The 23,190-nt window shown below is 35.7% G+C and overlaps 1 long non-coding RNA gene across 1 annotated transcript in view; it reads right to left on the reverse strand.

The window, feature by feature from the left end:
* LOC114363724 (uncharacterized) overlaps positions 1-3,803 on the reverse strand; it is a 28,770-nt gene extending 24,967 nt beyond the window's left edge. The window contains exon 1 of the long non-coding RNA XR_003656797.1: positions 3,487-3,803. This is a non-coding gene — a long non-coding RNA (uncharacterized LOC114363724). The remainder of the gene's footprint in view (positions 1-3,486) is intronic.
* Between the last annotated feature and the right edge of the window lie 19,387 nt (positions 3,804-23,190).

Here is a 23,190-nt window from a genome sequence, read left to right on the forward strand (position 1 = left end):
TCCACGAATATTTTTACCGAAAAAACTGTCGTGGATCAAATTCTTAGAGTTCCGATTAGTCGGTTATCAATTTATTACGTGATATAAATAGCGTTTAACGATTGGACTTTCTTGAGAAAATTATTAATACAGAATTAGAATCTACCAAATACCACCAAATTATTCATCATTATCATTAAAATTTCAGTTACAGGACGTCTACCTACTGCTGAACATAGGCCTTCCGCAATTATTTCCAGATTGACCGGTACCTAGCGGGCAGCATACAGTTCCTCTGTCCACCTTGTGGGTGGACGTCATACGCAGCGCTTGACTTTCGTTCGTTTCAGCCTCAGATCATAGATGATCTGAGGTTTCAGCCAAATGACGTCCACTGCTGGACAAAGGCCTCCCCAAGCTTTCCATAATGACCGGTCCTCCGCTGCCCTCATCCAGGTTCTTCCCGCGACCTTCACCAGACTTTACGTGGCGCTTGACTTTACGTGGCCTGTATTCCAGAACTTAGCTGTCCCATCAGCCTTTCATACAACTATCAAATATAGAAAATGACGTGATTCATAGGTATGGCGAGTGACAAAACAATCCAAACATATTATAGCAGATTGGACGGTCTATTAAAATGACCCACTAATGCCCGGGCTACGCTACCGGTTTCAAGGTCAGCGGTCTGGAAACGATGTTGATACTATCACTGTTGTTTACAAAATATGCAGATAGGTCTAAAATCATTAGTAATTTATAGAGCGGTAGGAACTACCTAGATCTATCTATCAAAAGCGAAAGGTCACTGACTGACTCACTCATCACGAAATCTCAGAAACTACAAGTGCTAGGAGTCACAAATTTTGCATGGTGGTTCCTTTAAGAACGTAGGTGCTCACTAAGACGGGATTTTGCAAAATTCAACCCTTAAGGGGGTAAAACGGGCTCCACGCGTACGAAGTCGCGGGCGGCCGCTAGCAATACGAAAGTACCTCTTGCTGACTGTTTTAGACGATTACACGCCTAATCTAATCGAATTTTGGTCGCGAACTATTTAAATTCAACCTACATTCGTGAAATAGAGAGGGGAGGTTTGTATCTAAAAGGTAATCATCGTCATCACTCATCATCAGGATAACAGTGTGGGCTTCACAATGAAAATTGTGATGATGTGTTTTGTTACTTTTCCACGCAAAAACATACTGAATGGATTTTAATGAAGCTTTACAGCATTATTGTTACCTCATATGCTGTAATTTAGAACGATCTGTGACAAACTGAATTTCACGCGGGCGAAGCTATGGGCAAAAGCCAGTATTATGATGGTAGACGACACAGATCTTATGACCTCTTAGTAAGAAACTAGCTCTTATGTTGCAAGCTAGATGCCAGACAATAGATTTTTTGCTTCGGGATTGCCGCGGCGCATCCCGGCGCGGGCCAATTAAAACGGAACTATTAGACCCCACGGGGATTCGACCCCAGGACTCTGTGCTCTAAGACAAATTAGCTACCATGTAAACTGTGAATCTCGTCTACGATACGTCCACATCTATATTTCATGAGTTAGAAAATAAATAAAATAAAGATTAAAGTTTAAAGGCTATAAAGAACAATATTAAATGATGCATCATAATTACAACATTAACCTTTCGATTGACAATCACAAATGTGTCGGCTCAAGTTTAGATTCTTCTCATCTAGCTTCTCTAATCCAAGAAAAATATAAAAAAGCAAACTGTATAAAAACATACAATAGATTTCATTGCATTGTAATTTAAACAATGGAGTGATCATGTGGACTGAAAATATAATTTAAAAGTGTGAATCAAAGAAACCTAGACTGTAAATACATGTACCAATCTATTAAAAATTTTAACCAGTATGCAGTTTCCTAGATTGCAAATTAAATCTAGCTATCAATGAAAAAGGTAAGCAAAATATAGTCTGTTTAGGTAAAAACAATAATAGACATGTAAGGCGAAATTATTGTGTCTGAGAAAATTTAATTTTAGTAGACTTCAAGAATAAAATGTTCAATAACCCACTCAACCTGCTTTATTAATTGGCGTATCTGGCTACATTATAATAAGAAATTACTTTTATTGACACATTAGTACTACACTAAAATAAATTACTAATTAAGCTTATAAGGTCTCATAATTATTAAAACATTGTGTGTTATCATTTTTTATCTGAAACTTATTTTTCCCCCAATTAACATGGTGTAACAAAAATTTTAACAAGCTGATTATTAAATTAATTACCATAATGGCTACAGGAAAATGTGATAACTGTAAACCACAATAACCACATGGAGAGGAAGTCCAGTATTCATAATTAAACATTATTGATTATTTCAATGAATTGGTAATTGGTGTGGTAAAATAGTAATACATGTAAAGTATGAATATGAGTGTCTAAAGGTTAAGTGCTTTAAAGCTAGAAAGTTCAACTTTTACCAATGATTAATATATTAAGACTTAAATTATAATGTGACTTAAAATATTGATTTAGCATTACCAGTTAAAGCCCCAATATTTGGCCTACATTTACCTAATGCAAATAATGTCCATAAGTTTCTCTGAAGTCATCTATCACAAAGTTTTTATATCTCAATCCATATAAGAAAATATCTACATTATTATAATGGCATCGTCCCTGATTCATTCTTTCTAAAATGTCACGACTTCCTGAACAAAAATAGCTAAAGATATTTGTCTCACACTCGATCAGAATGCCATTCACGAATCACAGCCATATGGTTTATGAATCATGGGATACACATACGATCACATGTGCACGTTTATAAACACACACTGTTCTCATAAGAGTAGACATTTCAACTATTACTTTATTATGTTTATTTTGTTAGTTCAGCATTCGTACATGTGGTGAGTGTTGTGATAACTACGGATCCATAAATAGGTTGTCAATGAAAGATTTATCGGGGAAGCCATAAATCTTTGTCTTATTGAAACTAAGAAATAATAGGATACTTTGAGTTGATAATCTGGATAAAATGCAAGACTGATTTGGAAACATCAATGTAACCCAGTAAATGGAGTTTGTACCTACCTATTCACAAAATACGATAGTCTTTTTATTACAACATAGATTAAAGATTTTTTGCGTGCATTTCAAGATGTTTGTAAGAATTTGTAAGTGATCATTTTTGGAGTACCAATTTTGGGAAAATTGCAAGTCGATAAGAATGAATGAAACTATAGAATAGGATTGTTTCGCTATGAAGCTGTTTGGTTTCAATGCAAGTAGCAGTTTGAGTGGAAGGCGAGAGTAATAATTAGCAAAAAGTTATCATTTGGCGATAACCTCGGAAAGACTTTTACAAATACGTACACATAGTAAATTTGTGTAAAGATTTCACACTTAAGTCTAAACTAAATTAACATCCGCGTCACTTTCTACCTAAACACTTACACTGCACCCTAAATTTATCATATAAATCCTAATATTCACCAGAAACATAAAATAAATACATACCCTTAAAAGTACAGTGTAGTTAAGAGGTCATCCAAAAGTTCACCAACAAAAACCATTATCACGAAAATTATACACAATTCACAAATTTCACTAACACATATCGGTTTATATTTAATTAAATCCACACCCGCGCAAATGTTAAAAATCAGTTTCTTATTGACATAAACACAAACTGAGCGTCCGCCATATGCAGGTGCGTTCCACACATACGTCAACGTCAAACTATTCTCACTGTATCTGTTCGAATCGTTCGCAGCTGTCTCTCAATTTTTAGGTATAATTTAGTTTCATTTTATATGAAACACAAAAATCTGTAACGATTTTTTGAATTTAAGAATCATTAAATATTTTAATTTGATAAATTTAGTGAAGAATCCTTTATTTCCAGTTATTCAAAGAAAGGGAAATTCCAATCGTAAATATCTTGCGAAGTATTCCGAACGTACCTCAATCTGCCTCTCACTTCACTACGGTTCGGGAGCTTACGAACTTCACTGTGCTCCAATCCCGACGAGCTTTGATTTCGATTTACGGAAGAGTGTCGATGTATGTGCGAGAGAGAGAGAGCTACATAGTATTTTTTAAGTCAACGGCCTCTATGAGCGTACTGCGACTGCGAGTAAGCTCTTTTTCTATACTGTGACACTCGTAGCTCGTAGTAAAGCGGCTACGAATATGCTACGGATTTTATGTAGAGTACAGTTTGTTTTATTTGCGATCGTTAATGAAAAATTATTATGCATTAAATCCCTAGAATAAAAGTCTGACTGTATCAATCAATGTGACACAGTTTTGCTAACTGAGATTGTCTTCAAATAAAGTAAAATAGGTAGTAGGTACATACTACAATTAATTACTTACCTCTGTCAATCTTTAATGTAAAATCTTTACACTTAATGAAATGAAATCTGGCTTACATAATAAACAGACTTCAGCATAAACTTAGATTGTATTTTATAAATCAGTTTCCTAAAATGAAGCGGTCATCTGGCGACAACTGGACGAGCAATATGATTCACCATTCGCAGCCAATAGTTCGCACGTGGTGGCAGGACATTACCCATTATGTATAATATCCCTCTGATTCAGCCAGCCTGTTCTCGGGTTGAAGCCTTTGCGTATTTCGCGCCTTTTCGTTTTTTAATTTATAGATGTCGCATATTTTTACTTGGTTTCCATTCGTCAAAGATTATTCAGCAATAGAGAAGAGAAAAAAAGTGTATTATCAAATAGTATTAAATCTTAATCTTGACCCAGATACCGATGCGATTTCGTCACACATCCCATACCGCCCACTATTCGGCCCTGGGGCACACTAAATTACTCTGTTTTTTATAGACCGATGAGTAAGAAAATGTATCGCCAAGTTACTTATTTAAATCTTAAAGGTATAATCAGTGGCGTAGCTTGGGGGGGGCAGGGGGGGCCATGGCCCCGGGCGGCATATGAAAGGGGGCGGCGGATAAGAAAAAAAACATTGCATGAACAAGAAAAAAAAAGTTATTCCAAATCGCGTCGTAATATGTTACGTACCGATAAAGCGAAACGAAACGCACAAGTGTGCGCAAGAGAGGACGATAATCGCTTGCGACTGGCTCGCTCGGCCGACGCGCGGCTGGCTCTATCGGTCGGCCGCGGCCGGACTAATAAGTAATCTGTGGCGGCCGGTGGCTAAAGCCTGGTCCGTGAGTACGTAGAATTTTGTCCAATGACCCCAAGCTACCCATCCTTATCGCTCGCGCGTAATTATATTGCTGTCGCGACTGTGCGACGGGCGCCCGCAGAGAGTGTTCGAGCGCGACAGCAACATAATTACGCGCGAGCGATAAGGATGGGTAGCTTGGGGTCATTGGACAAAATTCTACGTGCTCACGGACCAGGCTTTAGTCTATATAATCTGTGTCGGTGGCGCGCGATTACTCCGGGTGAAACTCGCTGATCATCCATCAGTTTCCATCAGGTCAGATGAAGGGCAAGAGCTTCCTCGTTGTGGATAAAAAATGTTCTTTTCAGTTATTGTCTCTAAATGTGTTCTACATTATGTAAACTTAGGGGATTGCATACATTAATTAGTCCTAAGAATGTCAAAAACATGTAACGGAATCTCCGACTTACCACTTTAGTGGAGCGATTACAGAAAAAAATGACCTATTAAGTACATGTTTTTTTGTATTATTATGAAAGTTTAGAAAACTGCGCAGTTTTTAAAACTATTTTGGACCTATGAAAGTTCTTTTTTTTATAGAGGAGAGGCTTAGTTCAAACGATCATAGCAAATGTTGTGATAGGGATAAAACATGCGATTTTTGGTTTTACAAAGATAATACGATAGAGAATAATACAAAGTAATAAAAACTACCTGTTATAGGGGCATTTTTTGGAGAAATTTATCAAATAACCAAAAAAACACGAATTTAAAAGCAGATTTTTTTCAAAAAGTATCATTTTTTATTATTGTTGGCATTTTTTGTGTATTTTATGTATTTTTTTAGTATCGCCTGTTATTTAGCATTATTACTGTTTTTATTTTATCAGGATATACCGCTTAGTTTAAAAGTTATTACGTTTTCTTTACAATAAGTAATTGGAAGAAAAAAAATTCTATAAAAAATTAAAAAAAAATCTCCAAAACGTTGGACCTCTTTTTTGTCGATAAAAATAGGTCTAGTTTCATCTATTTTCATATGTACACTTTAACGTGACTCACACTGTATAATTTAAGATAATATTTACTCTCAATTGACAAATAAATACTTTAATACTTGTTATTATTGTTTATTGTTATACACCTAGTGTTACATAATAAAGCTGAGCTATTTAAGAAAATCAAACTTCCTGTGGGTTTCAAGCAATTGCTTCTCTTTAATGTATTTTCCTTCTGAAGCAGTGCGTGGTAGTTTATTTTGACTTTCAACAAATAAGGTGAATAGTGTACCTAAAGTCCATTCAATACTGCTTACTACGGGTTAGTCGAATCTCATTTAAGATACGGCATAATTTTTTGGGGTAACTCGACCAACAAGGAAATAATATTTAAAATTCAAAAACGATGCCTACGCGCTATGTTTGGACTTCAAGTCACTGATAGCTGTAAACCAATGTTTGTTAAGCATAAGATTCTGACACTTCCGTCTCTGTACATCATTGAAACAGCCTTATTTGTTAAAAGCAATCCCCATCTATTTCCTCGAATGTCTGATGTAATTGTACGTAATCGCCGCGGTGGGGACCGTCTTTGCTTACATTTGGCCAAAACCACATTATTAAATAAAAGTATTATCTGTATGGCACCAAAAATATATAATAAAATCCCAGAAAACTTGAAACAATTACATAATGTTATGTTTAAAAAGAAACTTAAACATTTTCTAATTGACAAGGCCTATTATACTGTACAAGACTTCTTGAGTGACAAAATTTGACTAATTTTAATTTTACTTTTATTATCAATTATCAGATGTACCTATTGTTATTATGAATTTTAATGTATTATTTGACATTCTTACTTGACATATCATTTACATGCCAATATCTTGGTAAAACATGTTGTACCTATCACCTGTTAAAACTGTAAGACCAAATCATGTTGCTTTGTAATATGTTTTCACACATGTTTATGTAAATAAATATCTTTATCTTTATCTTTAAAAAAATATAATACAGTGTGAGTCACGTTAAAGTGTACTTATGAAAATAGATGAAACTAGACCTATTTTTATCGACAAAAAAGAGGTCAAAAATTTTTTGAGATTTTTTTAAATTTTTATATAGATTTTTTTTTCTTCCAATTACTTATTGTAAAGAAAACCTAATAACTTTTAAACTAAGCGGTATATCCTGATAAAATAAAAACAGTAATAATGCTTAAAATTAAAATTGTCTCTACCTGTAGCGGAGAATAATGTTGTAGCAGCCCTTTGTTCAAACGATCATAGCAAATGTTGAGATAGGGATAGAGACATGCGATTTTTGGTTTTACGAAGGTAATACGTTTGACAATAATACAAAGTAATAAAAACTACCTGTTATTGGGGCATTTTTTGGAGATATTTATCAAATAACCAAAAAAACACGAATTTAAAAGCAGATTTTTTAAAAAAGTATAATTTTTTATTATTTGTTGGCCTTTTTTGTGTATTTTATGTATTTTTTTAGTATCGCCTGTTATTTAGCATTATTACTGTTTTTATTTTATCAGGATATACCGCTTAGTTTAAAAGTTATTACGTTTTCTTTACAATAAGTAATTGGAAGAAAAAAAAATCTATAAAAAAATAAAAACAAATCTCAAAAAACTTTTGACCTCTTTTTTGTCGATAAAAATAGGTGAGTGTTTCTCAAAAAAAATGTACGTAACGAAACGGTAGTAACGAAATAGTAAGGCCATAAGGCTTGTTATACATTGGCGAAATATTGTGAATGCTCTTCATTTATTCAATTCGAAATATTTGTAAGTATGCACCCAAATACGGGGTAATAGTAAGGGGTTAGAAATAAAATAAGGGAGTAATTATTCATACTATTTTAATAAAATTATTTTTGTTCCATCATGTTTATCCATTTTGAGTCGTTCTCTGTAGGCTTTTTGCCTTTCGGCATTGGTTTTTGGCGGCATTCCTAAAAAAACAAAAGAATGGCGGAGACGTCAGGCCAACAGCCATTCAGAGTGCAGCTATTGTTGTCCGTGTAAAATAAATACGGAATTGTTCAGAAACCATGGGAAAGTAGAAATAAATCGTAACTAAAGAGTAAATAACGAAATAGTAAATGAGAGCGACTCATTTTGTTTTTTTGCTTTAAATTGCCAATTCATTATGACACCCCATAGAAAATCAATTTGATACAGAAACTGCGATTACTGTAGAACGATAATACAAAGAAATTTACAATAATTTAGTTACGTATCGCATTTTATGAAACAAAAATACATGAAAAAGCTAGGGTGGCAAACAGGTTTTTGTATGAAAGGTAAAAAAGGACTATTTTTAAAATATCTAAATATTTGGTAATAAGTAGGATTATAGCTATAATTCTTCGTTATCTTAAAGATTAATAGTCATCCTTCAAAATTGTGTGTGTGTTTTTTTTGTGTGATGATTTATAAATATAAAACTTTTGAACTGTTTCAAAGCACACTTTTTTTTTTTCAAAATGTACATTTTTTTTGAGAAATACTCAGGTCTAGTTTCATCTATTTTTATATGTACACTTTAACGTGACTTACACTGTATTTAAACTTTAAAATATTTATAATTAAAATAAAGGGCGGCGGATTTCCGAACGGCCCCGGGCGGCGAAAAGCCACGCTACGCCACTGGGTATAATAAACGATATAATTACATTTCGAAGTTCGAACATTCAATTTCATTTCATGTTGCACTCCCGTGGTCCCGATACGAGTTCACTTCACTATTGTGCTTAATTGCTACCTACTTGTAAAATTATTGCTCGAAAACAGTTATTTGGCTGTAAAGGTTGTTCTGTTAGTCTTCTAAGTACAACGTCTCAAGGGTGTTCAGCCCACACAACCAAGAACGTCTGGACCAAGTAAGAAAACCAACTTAGCCCTTTGATATTTAGATATCCGCGAATAGCCTACAGAACGGACAATTTACAGTCGAATTTATAGTTCCAAGTAGAGATTATCACTCACCTCGTTAAAAATATCGCCCGAACAAACGATGCTTGCATAAGTGAAGTAACAAATCGAACGCACAGCGTTGAATAGAGCTCTGTGACTGGTTCGTGTGTCACCTGTGCGTCCACGCGCACTGTGAGACCTCATAGTAATGTTTGTGAGTGAATACGGGCGTATGTTTATGTAAAAGAAAACTCATCTCTACTAAAAATTAAACCAACTTTTATGACTTTATAGGCAAGAGGCCGAAAATTAAATTATATTTGTCGGTTTTCTTAGTAGCTTTTCATAAAATATCCATCAATATCTTATTACCATAAATAACCTTCATTTTATCTTGGTTGCAAATAAAAGCATATCTTTTGGATGTGCAGGCGCATTTTTAACGATTAATTCTTTAGTTTCTCTTTATCAAGCTCTCCTTCTTATTTTTATTTATTATATTTTATACTTTATTGCATAAATAACGTAGAAAGGGTGGATTTAATACTAAAAGCATTCAATCAAAAATATTTTATTCAATTTAGATCATATTTTGGCTTTACTTATGAGTCTTATGACATAAAGCTAGAATCAGTAAACTAAGTAGCTATTAATACCTACTATACTTTCTTACAGTCAAATTTAAAAATAAAGTCCACAGCCGGACAAAGGCGTCCCCCAAGGATATGTCCTATGATCTGCAGCCGTGTGACTCAGTGAACAGTTCATTTCATCCCATACCGAACACCGTAAAACAGTGTTCACAATATGACCTCGCATTCCCGATACAACGTACATGAAGTGCATTCCCCATCGCACCCAGGGGAAATCCACTGCAACGCCAGACGATGGGGTGCGTTCCGGAGGGGACGCGTGTTTTGACGGTGCCAATTTTAGGGTTTGGTTATTGTTTATGGTTAACGTGAGCGTTGATGTAGAGTTAAAGGAATGGAGTCTTTTTCCCGCCAATTTTGATGCGCCGCGCTGTAACTGGACTTGCATACCTACAGCATATTGGTTGACAGGGTCAAGCAGTAGTGTACGCGTAGGTCAGGAATTCTTTTGTTTTTTTTTTTCATTTTCGCCGCCTTAAGAAAATAACACAAGACTTGTCATCATTGATTAAAAAACAACCCAAAACAGATTCAAAATTTTATTTGTGTGCTGAGTTCGATAGTTTTTTTTACTTTATCACATGACTTTAAATGTATTTTTGTCTCTACCAGCTGTATTGAAAACAAGTTAATATTAAATTAATAAGTCAATAGCGATACAAAGTTAAAGTCTAGTATCTCTGATTTTCGCTAGACACAGCAATGTCTGGGAACTTTGTAAATGTCCCTTTTTTGACAATTCATTATTTTATAACATTTTGATATTGAATTTTTACTATATTGAAAATTTCATAACAAGTAACTTACCTAGCTACCTCAAGGCGATGTGAACTCAAGTCTGAAAATGCTTCACGATAGTACTCGTATTGTCCTCCAATATACTCAACAAAACCCACCTATAACCCATACCAATTTATATTCTGCGTGCATCCAATAAACAAGGCGCTCATATATCTCAGAATTAATATCTCATTTGTTCCCAGCGCGTGCAACTAGAAAATTCTATAACAAGCGACGAGCGCCTTATAGGTACATATGAAAGTTATAGGCAATAGGCGATTGTCCTGGGGCGCAGCTCATAATTGTGTTTGAAGCCCTCTCCGCGATATTGGCTGCACTATGCACTAGTTTGTAACGCAGTGGAGAAGGAGGGAATGGCAGTAGCCCCATGGGAAAAGGGTAGGTAAGTATGTGGTCAGAAGTGAAGTTGTAAGACAAAGTTTTTTTTTTAAGAAATAGTGATTGTTATTACATACATTGCCGCAAAGATCATTGTGAGCAATTTGTGAAGAAGTTTGATCTAGCCTACACCAAAAATATTGCTTTCCGACATGCCTCATGGAAATATTCAGTGAAAATATCATTCCTTCGTTTGTTTCAATCAAATGACGTCCACTGCTAGACACAGGCCTCCCCTAAGGATTTCCATAACAACCGGTCCTCAGCTGCCCGCCCGCATATATTTACTTCCCGCGACCTTCACCAGATCACAATTGCAATAATTAAAATACAATTAACTAAAAGGTTCTTCTTCTTTTTCATAGATATGACTTGAGAATCCAAAGGCGTAATTCCGTAACAAAATATATAGGTGTAGGTATTTATTGGTTTAGGTGAACAGGGTGGAAATGACATCCACTTGCGTTTCTTTTTTAACATTTGGCATCTCATTATGTAATATTAAGATCTTTTTTACAAAAAATATTGTATTAAGGTTATGTCGAATAATCTTTGTAGCTTTGAGCTTACTGTATCTATCTGTAGCATGGCCATACTATTCACTGGTTTGTACCCCGTCAACTAGGTTGGGTGAACTTCGCGTACAAAGTGAGGACAATAATGGCGGAGTTCCGCCATGGTAAAAGCAAACAAATTACTATAAAGGAGCCTGGCACACTATAGAGCCTCAAAACACAAGACTTCGAACAGGGGAACATTATGCCATGCGTGTATAGAATATAACCTCTGAATTAATTTATATTTACAAATTACTTCTTACATTACCTACCACATTTTATTAAGTACTACAAAGTAATAATACAATTGATGGAGAAATACATTATTGTTATTAGTATAATAAATACGATACATTGAGGAAATTCGTCTTGAAGGTTAAACCGATTCTAACGGTACAAAGGAAATGGTAACAAACACATTTTTTTTCTTCTTTGGTTCATAACTTTTTATTAGTTTTCAAACCTGCCTTCGAAGATGCGCCAGTTTCATTCCAGCCAGTGTTTAATTTCAGAAACAATAAATTTTATTTCACTTATAACGCAAAGAATTCGCGCTACAAAATCTTGTTAACTTCACAGAAATGCCAAAGTAAAGGAAATCTAGGCTTTGTTATTTCGAGAAAATAAACGTTGTTGATGGTAGGTCAACTTTTTATTGTTCTTCCGTGAGAACATTAGGATTCTCTGGAAAATTTATATTTATTTTCCCTGTTCCTAATTTGAAATGTTAACGGAAATAACCCACAAAATTTCTGTCTACCATCAAACATCATTCATTTTTCTTGACTTTTGAGGGAATCGAACCCAAGACCTAAAAATCCAAAATATAAGTGAAGTGGAGATGGAATGACGAGTACCTACGAGAATAAAAAAAACCTTGTATACTTAGGCAACTAACTTGATTCGCTCTAAATACCGCACGTGAGTGTACGAAATAATTATTTACAACTCATAGGCTGAGTTGCACCACCTAACTTTAACGGTAACTATGACGATAACCGGTGCTTTTTGTATGGAGTTTGACAGATTTTTGACGTTTGTCAAAGTTAAAGTAAGATGGTGCAACCCACCCTGTGGTGTACTACTATACAAATAAAGAGTGTGCGCTATGGCAACACTGACTAGTACGGCGCGGTGGGGAGTCAGTCGAGTCGGGCCGCCACACGGGACGGACGTCAGTGCTTGCACTAGCTTACACAGTGAACATATATCAGTGTTTTATTTAAGACACCACATTGGCGACGAGGATAAAAGTGAGTAATTAATAATTTTAATGATTATATACCCAATAAATTAAATAAAATAAAAGGGAGGTAGCTACAATCATTACACTTACAGAATGTACATTCGCAGTCTATTTGCCGATTATTATTTATCAAAATCATTATTATTATCGACATCAAGTCAATTAATATTTAATTTTACAAACAATACCAAACCTACAAACCCATAGTAATATTGATTTTGATTTTGTTGCGCGTACGCATGAGTCACAGATGTTATGTTGATTAACAAACTCGTTACTTACCAAAAGTAAATCATGATCATTATTGAGCCAAACTGACGCAGACAGAATATGTCTGCCCGCCAGTTATCGACTTTTGACGCAGACGATGTATGTCTGCCCACCAGTTGAAGGGTACCTATTTAAACTGTAATTTGGAATGCCACTGAGACTCGTTTTGATCATCATTCCTTATCGAACTAAATAATTTATATTAAAACAATGATCGTATTCCTGAACGAATTAAATTGGTTCACTACAATGAAATATACGTAATATGAGTAGGTTACCTCCTGTTTGCATCAATGCTACCTATAAAACGAGACAAGATAGTGTATTGTCAAGAAATTATGATAATCTGATTGGGTATATAATCATAAATAATAAACAAAGCAAGTCGTGAATTGCTAATATACAATAAACAAAGCAAGTTGTGAATTGCTAATATGGAATAATAAACAAAGCAAGTCGTGAATTGCTAATATGGAATAATAAACAAANAAGCAAAATATTTATGTGTAATTTGTAAGCTCATAGAAAGTACTTACTAATTAAGTATTACAGATCATTAATGGGCTATTGTCCAAAGATGGTTGAATATTTTGACCTTTTGACTTGTTTCAATTTAATTGAAAGGAAGATGAGTAACGTGTCAGGAAATTGAATAAGCAAAATATTTGTGTATAATTTGCAAGCTTATAGAAAGTACCTACTTACTAGTTATTACAAACCAATGTACCTTAATTTAGTAGTAGTATTAATTATAATATAGCTTGTCTCGAATCAAATAAAATAAGGAAGAGATGTGGTGTACTACTATACAAATAAAGAGTGTGCGCTATGGCAACACTGACTAGTACGGCGCGGTGGGGAGTCAGTCGAGTCGGGCCGCCACACGGGACGGACGTCAGTGCTTGCACTAGCTTACACAGTGAACATATATCAGTGTTTTATTTAAGACACCACACACCCTAAGGCTGAGTTGCACCACCTAACTTTGACCGTAACTATAACGATAACCGGTGATTTTTGTATGAACTTTGACAGATTTTTACGTTTGTCAAAGTTAAAGAAATTTGGTGCAACCCAGCCTAAGGCGTCAAATGATAAGCCCGTAAAAACAGGCGAAGTAAGCCCCACTAACCTAACAGCGTACTCAACCACGTCACCGCCAAAAGTTACGGACATGACTTGAGAACGACTTAACGTCTTGATCGACACCTGTGCCGCTCGAAGTTTCCGACTGAATATCTTTACGGAGAGCTGTGGTACAGTCGGCGACGATTATTAATCTTCACGTTTTAAAAGTGATACCAGGCCTGTTCATCTCCGCGAGTTTACATCGAAAACAAAACACGCACGATGGCCCACCTATAGGATACTATTCGACAAGGCCTCACATACGAGCAAACATTGACTCACGCACGCGTATTCTTGTGTATGATGGAAGAAAATAAAGAAAATTACTAAATACTCTGCAGTATTATTACTGCCTAAATAATAATAAAAACACAGAATGTACTTTTTTAAGTTGCCTCAAGACACTGAAAGGTAAATAAGTAGTTAATATTATGCATGATATTTCATGCTAATAATTCATGTATTTCCTCCGCCATTTTCCGCAGTTTGGCACCGCACGTCACATCATTTTACCGAAGTCAGCCCTATAGCTTCGGCGCAGTGCCGATCACTGACGTTTATCAACAAAATGGTGCTTGACTCTTGAGACAGGCTAAATTACACCATATTGTTAATGACATTGAGCATACATTTTTTTAAATACCTTCGCGAAGTAAAACTTCTGTACGTAGTACTTATTATTATTCTGTGGTGATACCTACATTCACACTTAGGCTAAGAACTCATAGCGCGATTTTCACCCGCGCCCGCGGCGGTTGCGGGCCCGCAGCTTCTGTAGAATGCAAATACTTATGTAAAAACCGTCCAAGTGCGAGTCGGACTCGCTCACCGAGGGTTCCGTACTAACCTGCAAGGTTTACAAAGTTCTTTCATTACGACAATCGAGTCATAACTATGGTATTTTTATTGCAAAATGAAATTCATAAGTTTATATTTATTAAAAAATATATATTTTGTAATGTAACTAAAAATTTAAGGTTTTCGGAATTTTTCCTTCATGTGTGCTATAAAACGTTGCTTCATGCCAAATTTCAAGATTCTAGGTCGACTGGAAGTACCCTTTAGGTTTTGATTCCCTTGCGAGTACTTGCGAGTTTCAAAATATGCAGCTTAAATTGCTGTTTCTTTTGATTGCGTTGACATAGAAGTTTGATTTTGTTACAACATAAAGGTATTATAGACCTGAGTATTTGGTATGAATTTCAATTTAATAGCTCTACGCGTTTATGAAGAAATGGGTAGTAAGTTTAAAATTATTTAAAAAAAAAATTATGTGATGTAACTAAAAATTTATGGTTTTCGTAATTTTTCCTTTATCTATGCTATAAGACGTTGCTTCGTACCAAATTTCAAGATTCTGAGTTCACTGGAAGCACCCTGTAGGTTTTGATTCCCTTGCAAGTGTCGAAAATTTGCAGCATAAACGGCTGTATCTTTTGATTGCGTTGGCTTAGAAGTTTGATTTTTTCACAGCTTCAAGGGACAGTAGACCTGAGTAATTGATATAAATTTCAGCTTCATACCTCCACGCGTTCCTGAGAAAAAGGGTCTTGACAGACGGACGGACGGACAACAAAGTGATTCTATAAGGGTTCCGTTTTTTCCTTTTGAGGTACGGAACCCTAAAAACTAATTCACAACTCACGACGCGGTTTTCGCCCGCAGCGGGCGCGGTTGTAATCGGCCTCCCTCGGCCCGCGCGAAAACCGCCCGATCGGCGGGCGACCATTTTGTACCAGTGACTTAGCCTTACCATTTAATAGAATTACAATTAGTTTCAATTGTTTTCCCAGGCCGTCTAACCAGGCGTATAGAGTGTGAGGTCAAATCCTCCATCAGCCACTGTAAAATTAGAGTCGTGCTTCTGCAGCGGAGACTGGATGACCTAATGATAATGATGACGATGGTGATTATTTGCTTTTTATTGAATTATTGGTTTTTCTTTTTTTTTTCTACAGATTAACACTACAAAATGTAAACTTGATTCGTAATGCTGATATTTGTTACTGAAAATATAGAAAACGTGTAATAGAGCAGCCAGGAAGTGTTGAGTCTTCCTGTTTGTATTGATTTATCATATTCGATCCTGTGAAGTAGGATAAGTACCTAAGTAACCATTTTCTCGTTCGACATTGAGCGAGTTATGTAGCTTTGACATTAGGTAGCGTTAATAAAACATAACTCGACAACTCGAAAAGAAATCTTAGTCCTACTACGAGAAGTAAATATTCAATGTGACTGTACCTCACTGTACCGTATTCATCGTTGAATGGGTTAAATAGAGCGCGATTTGATAACACAAACAGCTCTAACACATAAACGAAAATGCTTTACAAGAGTTTATAAAAGCTTTTCACACATTATGTCTTCATAGTTCTCTAAAAAACATTTAAAAAATATAAATCTAGATGTTCATAAAATGTGCTAAGCTGTGTTAAAATGAATTCAAACATTCGATATCGATGATTGTTTTTAGTACCTACCTATAAACATGTAACGATTACGCGTAGGTACTATAAGGTAATTCACAATTTAGATCGACGTAACACCATAAAAAACACACAGCGATAGCACGTGATAGGCTCCTATTCCGATGATTTGTAGTTTGTAGCAATGTTTAATTAAAAATAGCAATATAATTATTACAGTCCACTGATTTTTGTTTTCGTCCACTCCTCTCGCCCACTCAAGTCTGCCACACTAAAAAAAATGTTATTACAACCTGTTAATAAATTGATACAGTTTTCTCCGAACCCCAGCCATCGCGGAGAAAAATAAGTTAATTATAAAACGCCGATAAGGAAATAGGGAAACTTCGGGATCCGCTCATTCCTTCCTGTTGCCAACTGTATCCGATGTCTTCAATTTATTTTTTACAACACCTTTTGGAGTGATTCCGGTAAATCTGGGGAAAACGATCTTATTTATCCAAAGAGAAAAAAGTACCTATCTAAAAGGCAGGTCTGTTTCATGGCAATAAACAGAACTTTTTACAACTTTTCTGCAAAAAAACATCTGTGTCACAAATCTAACCTCCTTTTTTTGAAGTCGATTAAAAATAAAAAGAGATCGGTTAAAAATTTAAAAAAAGAATAATTCAGTAACATACCTCCTTTTTTCATGACAAGCATAAAAGCTCCAAAATTACAGAGGAAAATAATGATGGTGATTATATTGGTACCGTGAAAGGATACATTTAATACAGATATTGAAATTGAGGGGAAGATCCTCACAACTCATGACCTACTTAAAAGTTGTCTGTTTGTTTGGACTGAACTGCCTCGGGGCTTTGAAAACGAATGCATGGGACAGAAATACATTTCGATAAACTTGAGAGTTGTGATGCCACATTTTTTTTAATAAATCAATATTATAAAATACCTATAACCATTTAATTTTGTAATAATTTTCCTTGTTCCTTGGATGCTCACCAGTTTATTGTTGAGGTTGGAGAGGATAAAGTGTTTTTTTTAACAAAAATAGGTGTTTTAAATTAAAATTACTTAATAGCTTTTTTACTTTTTAGCTGTTTAGGATATTAATCTAGTTTAATTGACGTGTATTTCTGTGATATAAATGAATTTGAATAAACTTGAAAACGCTTCAAACATTTTAAAAATATTACTAAAACGTAAGTTCAGTATCCGAAAATCTTGGTTAGCCTATCGAGATTTCAGACAGATTTCTCTACAAATAAAGTCGTAGCCGTCTGTCTGTGCTGACCCGAACATTTATCATGCCCCACATACACACTAATACTGACTGTAGATTTGAGAATTCCAGGATATATCTGTTTGCAAACCAGACACTGAGTTTAAACAATTGGCCTTTTATTCAAAAAATGTTTAAGTTATTTAATTTTGTATGTAAGCATGTACAAAGACAAAAAATTACGACTAAATTAACACACATATAAATATGAGCACTATTACGAAAAAATGACACTTCATCATTCTCGCTCGACCGTCACTAACCCACCGAACTACGTGACTGCCTAAAAGGGGACCAACTCCAGCAGATTTCTTTATATACCATTAAACGTAATGTTGGAATCCAATAAACAGCAATCTGATACAACTAATCCAGAGATAACGTTTCAACGCTTCCTTTAATCCGGATACCAATTAATTCTTAAAAACCACTTAACACAAATGCGATTCGGCAATTCCGATTTCAGCGGCTTCAAAACTTTTGGGGGATGTTCGGGAAGTATTTGGAGATATTAATTTTAAGGTTGGTTTCTTTAAGGAACTAGGTAAGTCTTCAAACCGTACAAAGGTGTTTTAATGTGTTATATTTGTAGGTTAAATAGGAACAGATTTCTTTTTTTTTTAAATACGAAACATTTTTTTAATAATTATGTTACTTTAATTTTATACCGTCGAACCAAGCGGTTGCATGAGACCGCGGTAGCAGTTGATTTCTATTGTGTCGTCTCGATTACAGAGCTGGAAAGAACTTTAATTAAATTGCAAATGAATGTTAATGTTAGCCTAGAACTCTTCAGTGATACTCTAAAGGACACGGCAGGTTAAACACGTTTAACTTTACCGAACATATCTTTGTACCCTTCCCGCGTAATATTCAGTTGGATGAACAAACTTTGCTGTACGACTACATTTCTATTTCCTTAATGGACGCTGTTAATATTTTTGCTAATTAATCACGAATGAAAGTTGTGATATTATGTAATAGTTTTAAAGTATTAAAAGATAAAACTTATCATGCACACCTAGGAAAATTATGAAAATACAAATAAAAAGATTTATTCGTCGCTTTATTAGGAGACATCTTAAAAATATTTAGTCTTTGTCATAAATTGTAGCTGTATTTTAATTGTATCTTGGTACTAATTTCATATTTAATTAATCTAAAAATTGATTATAAAAAAAATAATTATAAGAAAATCATCAGGTGAGATACAGGCCAAGAGCTTCCTCTTTGTGGATAAAAATAATCGTTACTAGGTTCGAATTTTCCACTTTCCTTTTAATGCAATTAAACCATTAGTTTCCCTTATCTATCCCTTATAGTCTATATCCCATAATCAGAATACATTAAATACGTGTAATATTAACACATAATCACAAAATTACTGCTACAGTACCTCTAGTAGGAAAAACTTTCGAGTTCGTTTCGTTGCGTATTCAAAGTGTCATCGAAAAATTTTGTATGAAAAATTAAACAGCGCCCCCTATATTATAGCCGCCCTAGGGGGCGCTGTTTAATTTTTCATACAAAATTTTTCGATGACACTTTGAATACGCAACGAAACGAACTCGAAAGTTTTTCGTACTAGAGGTACAGATATCCAATTCCCTGCGCATTCAGTCTAACGAGCAAACGGAGCAAAACGCCGCTAAGTCGAGTTAAATGATATGAACACGGCTTTCCCCGTCTCAAAACTGCTTATCAGATAAGCGCCTGTATCGGACGTCTCAGAGATTGCTGGAATCAACATCTTCATTTGCTCTACCATAAAAACTGAGGGAATTAGTTCGAAATTGAAAATGGGGATGATGTTTTGCGAATGGCTGTTTGAATTTTTTGCTCAGAAATAGGTCATGATGACGCCGTTTATTTTCAGGGAATACCGGTTAAGTAACAATGAAAAACATTTTTTTAAATAATAGAGACATAAAAGGAATTGTATTTATTAAGAAGTTTATAAGGATTGCCTGAAAAGTAGAGAAAAAGTTTTCGCTCATGCTAGATTATTCTCTATGCTAAACACAATAAGACGTAAATTACCTAGCGCCAAGGATAGACTAAAATAATGAAGGATTGCTTGTATCCTATAATTCTCGAGTCTGAGTTTGATTTCACATCGTTCGTTCGTTCCTTCGTTTCAGCCGAAAGACGTCCACTGACTGGACAAAGGTCACCCCAAGGATTTCCACAAAGACCGGTCCTGCGCCGCTTGCATCCAGGCACCTCCCGCGACCTTCACCAGATCGTCGGTCCACCTAGTGAGAGGCCTGCCCACGCTACGTCTTCCGGCTCGTGGTCGCTACCCGAGAACTTTTCTGCTCCAACGGCCATCGTCTCTACGAGCTATGTAATGATTTCACAAATTATGTGTAAAGCTTTATGGGAATACTAAAGGCAGTTCATCTGCATATTTAACATACAGTACTCGCTCGTAACCTCGAAAATACAATACTTCAATCTACCGTCACGAAGATGCATCGTGAAAACAAAATGGCCGAATGAATGGCACCAGTCGCGTGATGTCGCGCCGCCATTTCCCGCGCGGAAAGCGTTTCGCGCCAGTTTCGCGCGCTTTTCATGATTGTCATTCGACATTTAGGGTTGGTTCGCCAAGTTAATTTAATTACAGATTTTTTGGTTAAAATACAGGTGGGAACTAGTGTAAAATGTTAGCGAAATATTTAACTCCGTTTTTTAACATGGACCAGAGAACGATGCGGTGTAATTACTGTGGGCTCAAAATGTTCTATGATTTATTTTTATTACCTGTGGAAGCGGTCATTTAGTCGCTTGTATTTACCTGATCATACCTTCAGTCACAAAATCCTATAGTCATAAAATATTACCAGTGTGCTTGATGAGACGAGCTTTAAGCATTCCATTCTCCGTCTATAGTACTCCTATAATTTAGAAGAAGAGCTCTCCCAACTCTTCTGTGAGCGGCACACTTGCCGGTAAAATGTATTATTAAAAATTGGCAATAACGGAACATCTGACTTCCGTGTTTGGCAAAATCTTAGTGAAACGATATCTACAATGCCAGTGAAAAACAATTCTCGGTTTTAACTTGGCAACCCTGCTGGAATCAAACGGGCACCGGAATTGATTCCGGGGACGAGTGTGATGGAACAATGCGGATGCGTTTAACTGAAGCAGCTGAATTACTGCGCTCCCTGAAAGGTTACATGGACCATTGACACCGTTCTCGAGGACTTGAGTATAGGAACAATGTCACTTCGAATGGAGCTGAGAATATACAATAAATATGGCTGAAAAAGAAAATTATAGATAGAATAAATAATATGACTGAAAAAGAAGATTTTTGCGTTTAATTTCAGTATTGTGGTATTTGATCTGTAGCTGACGTTAAGAGACACAGATATAGATATACCTGTGGTAAGAGACTAGAAGAAGATTTCTTCCCCAAGAAACATTTTACACGTCAAGACATTAAAGGACTACTACTGAGATTTGAGACCGTTCAAGGCTTGAGTATGGTGGAACAATTTCACTTCGAATGGAACGAAGAAAATTTAATATGGCTGGAAAAGGTTTATGTGATTTCAGATGTTTTTATGGTAGACTGTTCCGCTGAATTTCAGCCATTTGTCCCTCCGTTGATCGGGTAAGAGAGTAGAAGATGAATGAGATTGTCTTACTTACGAAACATCAACACGTTAATTCTAACATTAAACTCTGTTAGAGACTTTAACGAATGTGCTTAAGCGGCGAACAATCCGTATCTACTATTAGTTATGTATTTATTGTATAGAAGGATGAGCAGCAAGATGATCTTTAAGCGAGTGTTCAGCAGACCGCCCGCTCAGTGAAAATTATGTTTGACAGCTCTTGTCACTGCTGCTCTGTGACCAAGCTACTGGAGATAGACCTCGTAGGCTAGACGACAAAATTTCAATTATTTGTCCGTCAGACAGATAATAATTAGAAAATATTAGACTCGTATTTTTTATTTTTTTCGAGTTTCATCGAGTTCAAATGGCGCATTACGTCACGTCTATGTAGATTTTTTACTGTAAAGTGACGACACGCGACTATTCAACTCAACGTAATACTGTAATTCGATTATGAAAAAAAATACTTTCATTTTCATTACGCAGTCATCGTCTCAATTCCATCTATACCTGTATTTTTTGAGCGAAAAAAGAGTGTAGAGTCGATCTATCAGCAGCTGTGGTGGGGTGGGGACAAATGCTTTTACACCCGTATTCACAAACGATGCTTGCTAAAGTGAAGCAGCAAATCTAACGCACAGCGTTGAATAGAGCTCTATGATCGGTTCGTGTGTCACCCTGTGCGTCCACGCGCACTGTGAGACCTCATAGTAATGTTTGTGAATTTGGAATGGATGGAAACTGTATTATGTCAAAAATGACAACACCACAACTCAAAGCTGTTTAATTCGCCACTTAAATTATTAGGTGGCTTTCGAGTTTTTAAAAATGAAACCCCAATGGAGCTTACATGTAGAGAAGCACATCAAGGTAAACGCTGTGGCATGTTATCTGGTTGTAACATGAGCTATTTTCCAACAAAAATGTACAGTCTCATGTGCTGTCGCTGTACAAAAACTTAATTAATCAACTTTAATCCCAGCAGAGACTACGTGTTTTTAGGATGACATGTTAAACCGATTTTCAATTAATTACTTCTAAAAATTCAGTTCATACTTTTATGGGCATTATACAGGCAGGCAGTTGGAGATTTTTACTTAGAGATGACCCTTAATGTCAGTACCTACATCATACATATTTTCGTCCCTTATAATTTTGTATTCGCCAGAATAATCTAATTCGTATGCTCTTCTCCAAGGTCCAATTTATCTCTATTCAAAATTAGGCGTAGGCACGAAAAGGCAATATGAATAGACAGACGGAGCTACTTTCACACAATATTAGTTCGCAATTCGCAATAACCGTACAACGTAAGGCTAGCAAGCTCCGGAAGTACATAATCAAGCATAGCTGTTGTGACGTGTCCTTTCACGCGACGCTGTGTGACGTCATAGTGGCAAACAGGACGTGTCGCCCGGGGCGGGGATGCGATGCTGCGCGCTTTATACAGAAGTTACAGAACCATACGAAAATGTGCATGGTGTTCCTTTTCATGTATGGCCTGTTTCGAAAGATCTCGTTAATAAAAAGTAGTACCTAATGTTTTGTGGGCACTTCTTCGAAATTGCATTCTTCGGCTGATTCATATGGATAAATTTCAAATTCAATTTTAGGTCTGTAACATAGACTCATATGATAATAGGTACACCCAATAACATATATGTGGATGAGGGACTCGTTTTTGTAAAGCAGTTTTCAAGATATCGACGTTTAAATATTTTGTGCCCATATGAATCAGAATTTGTTA

Source organism: Ostrinia furnacalis, unplaced genomic scaffold (genome assembly GCF_004193835.3).
Source record: "Ostrinia furnacalis isolate ACB-3 unplaced genomic scaffold, ASM419383v2 OfSCF7244, whole genome shotgun sequence".
Lineage (NCBI taxonomy): Eukaryota > Metazoa > Arthropoda > Insecta > Lepidoptera > Crambidae > Ostrinia > Ostrinia furnacalis.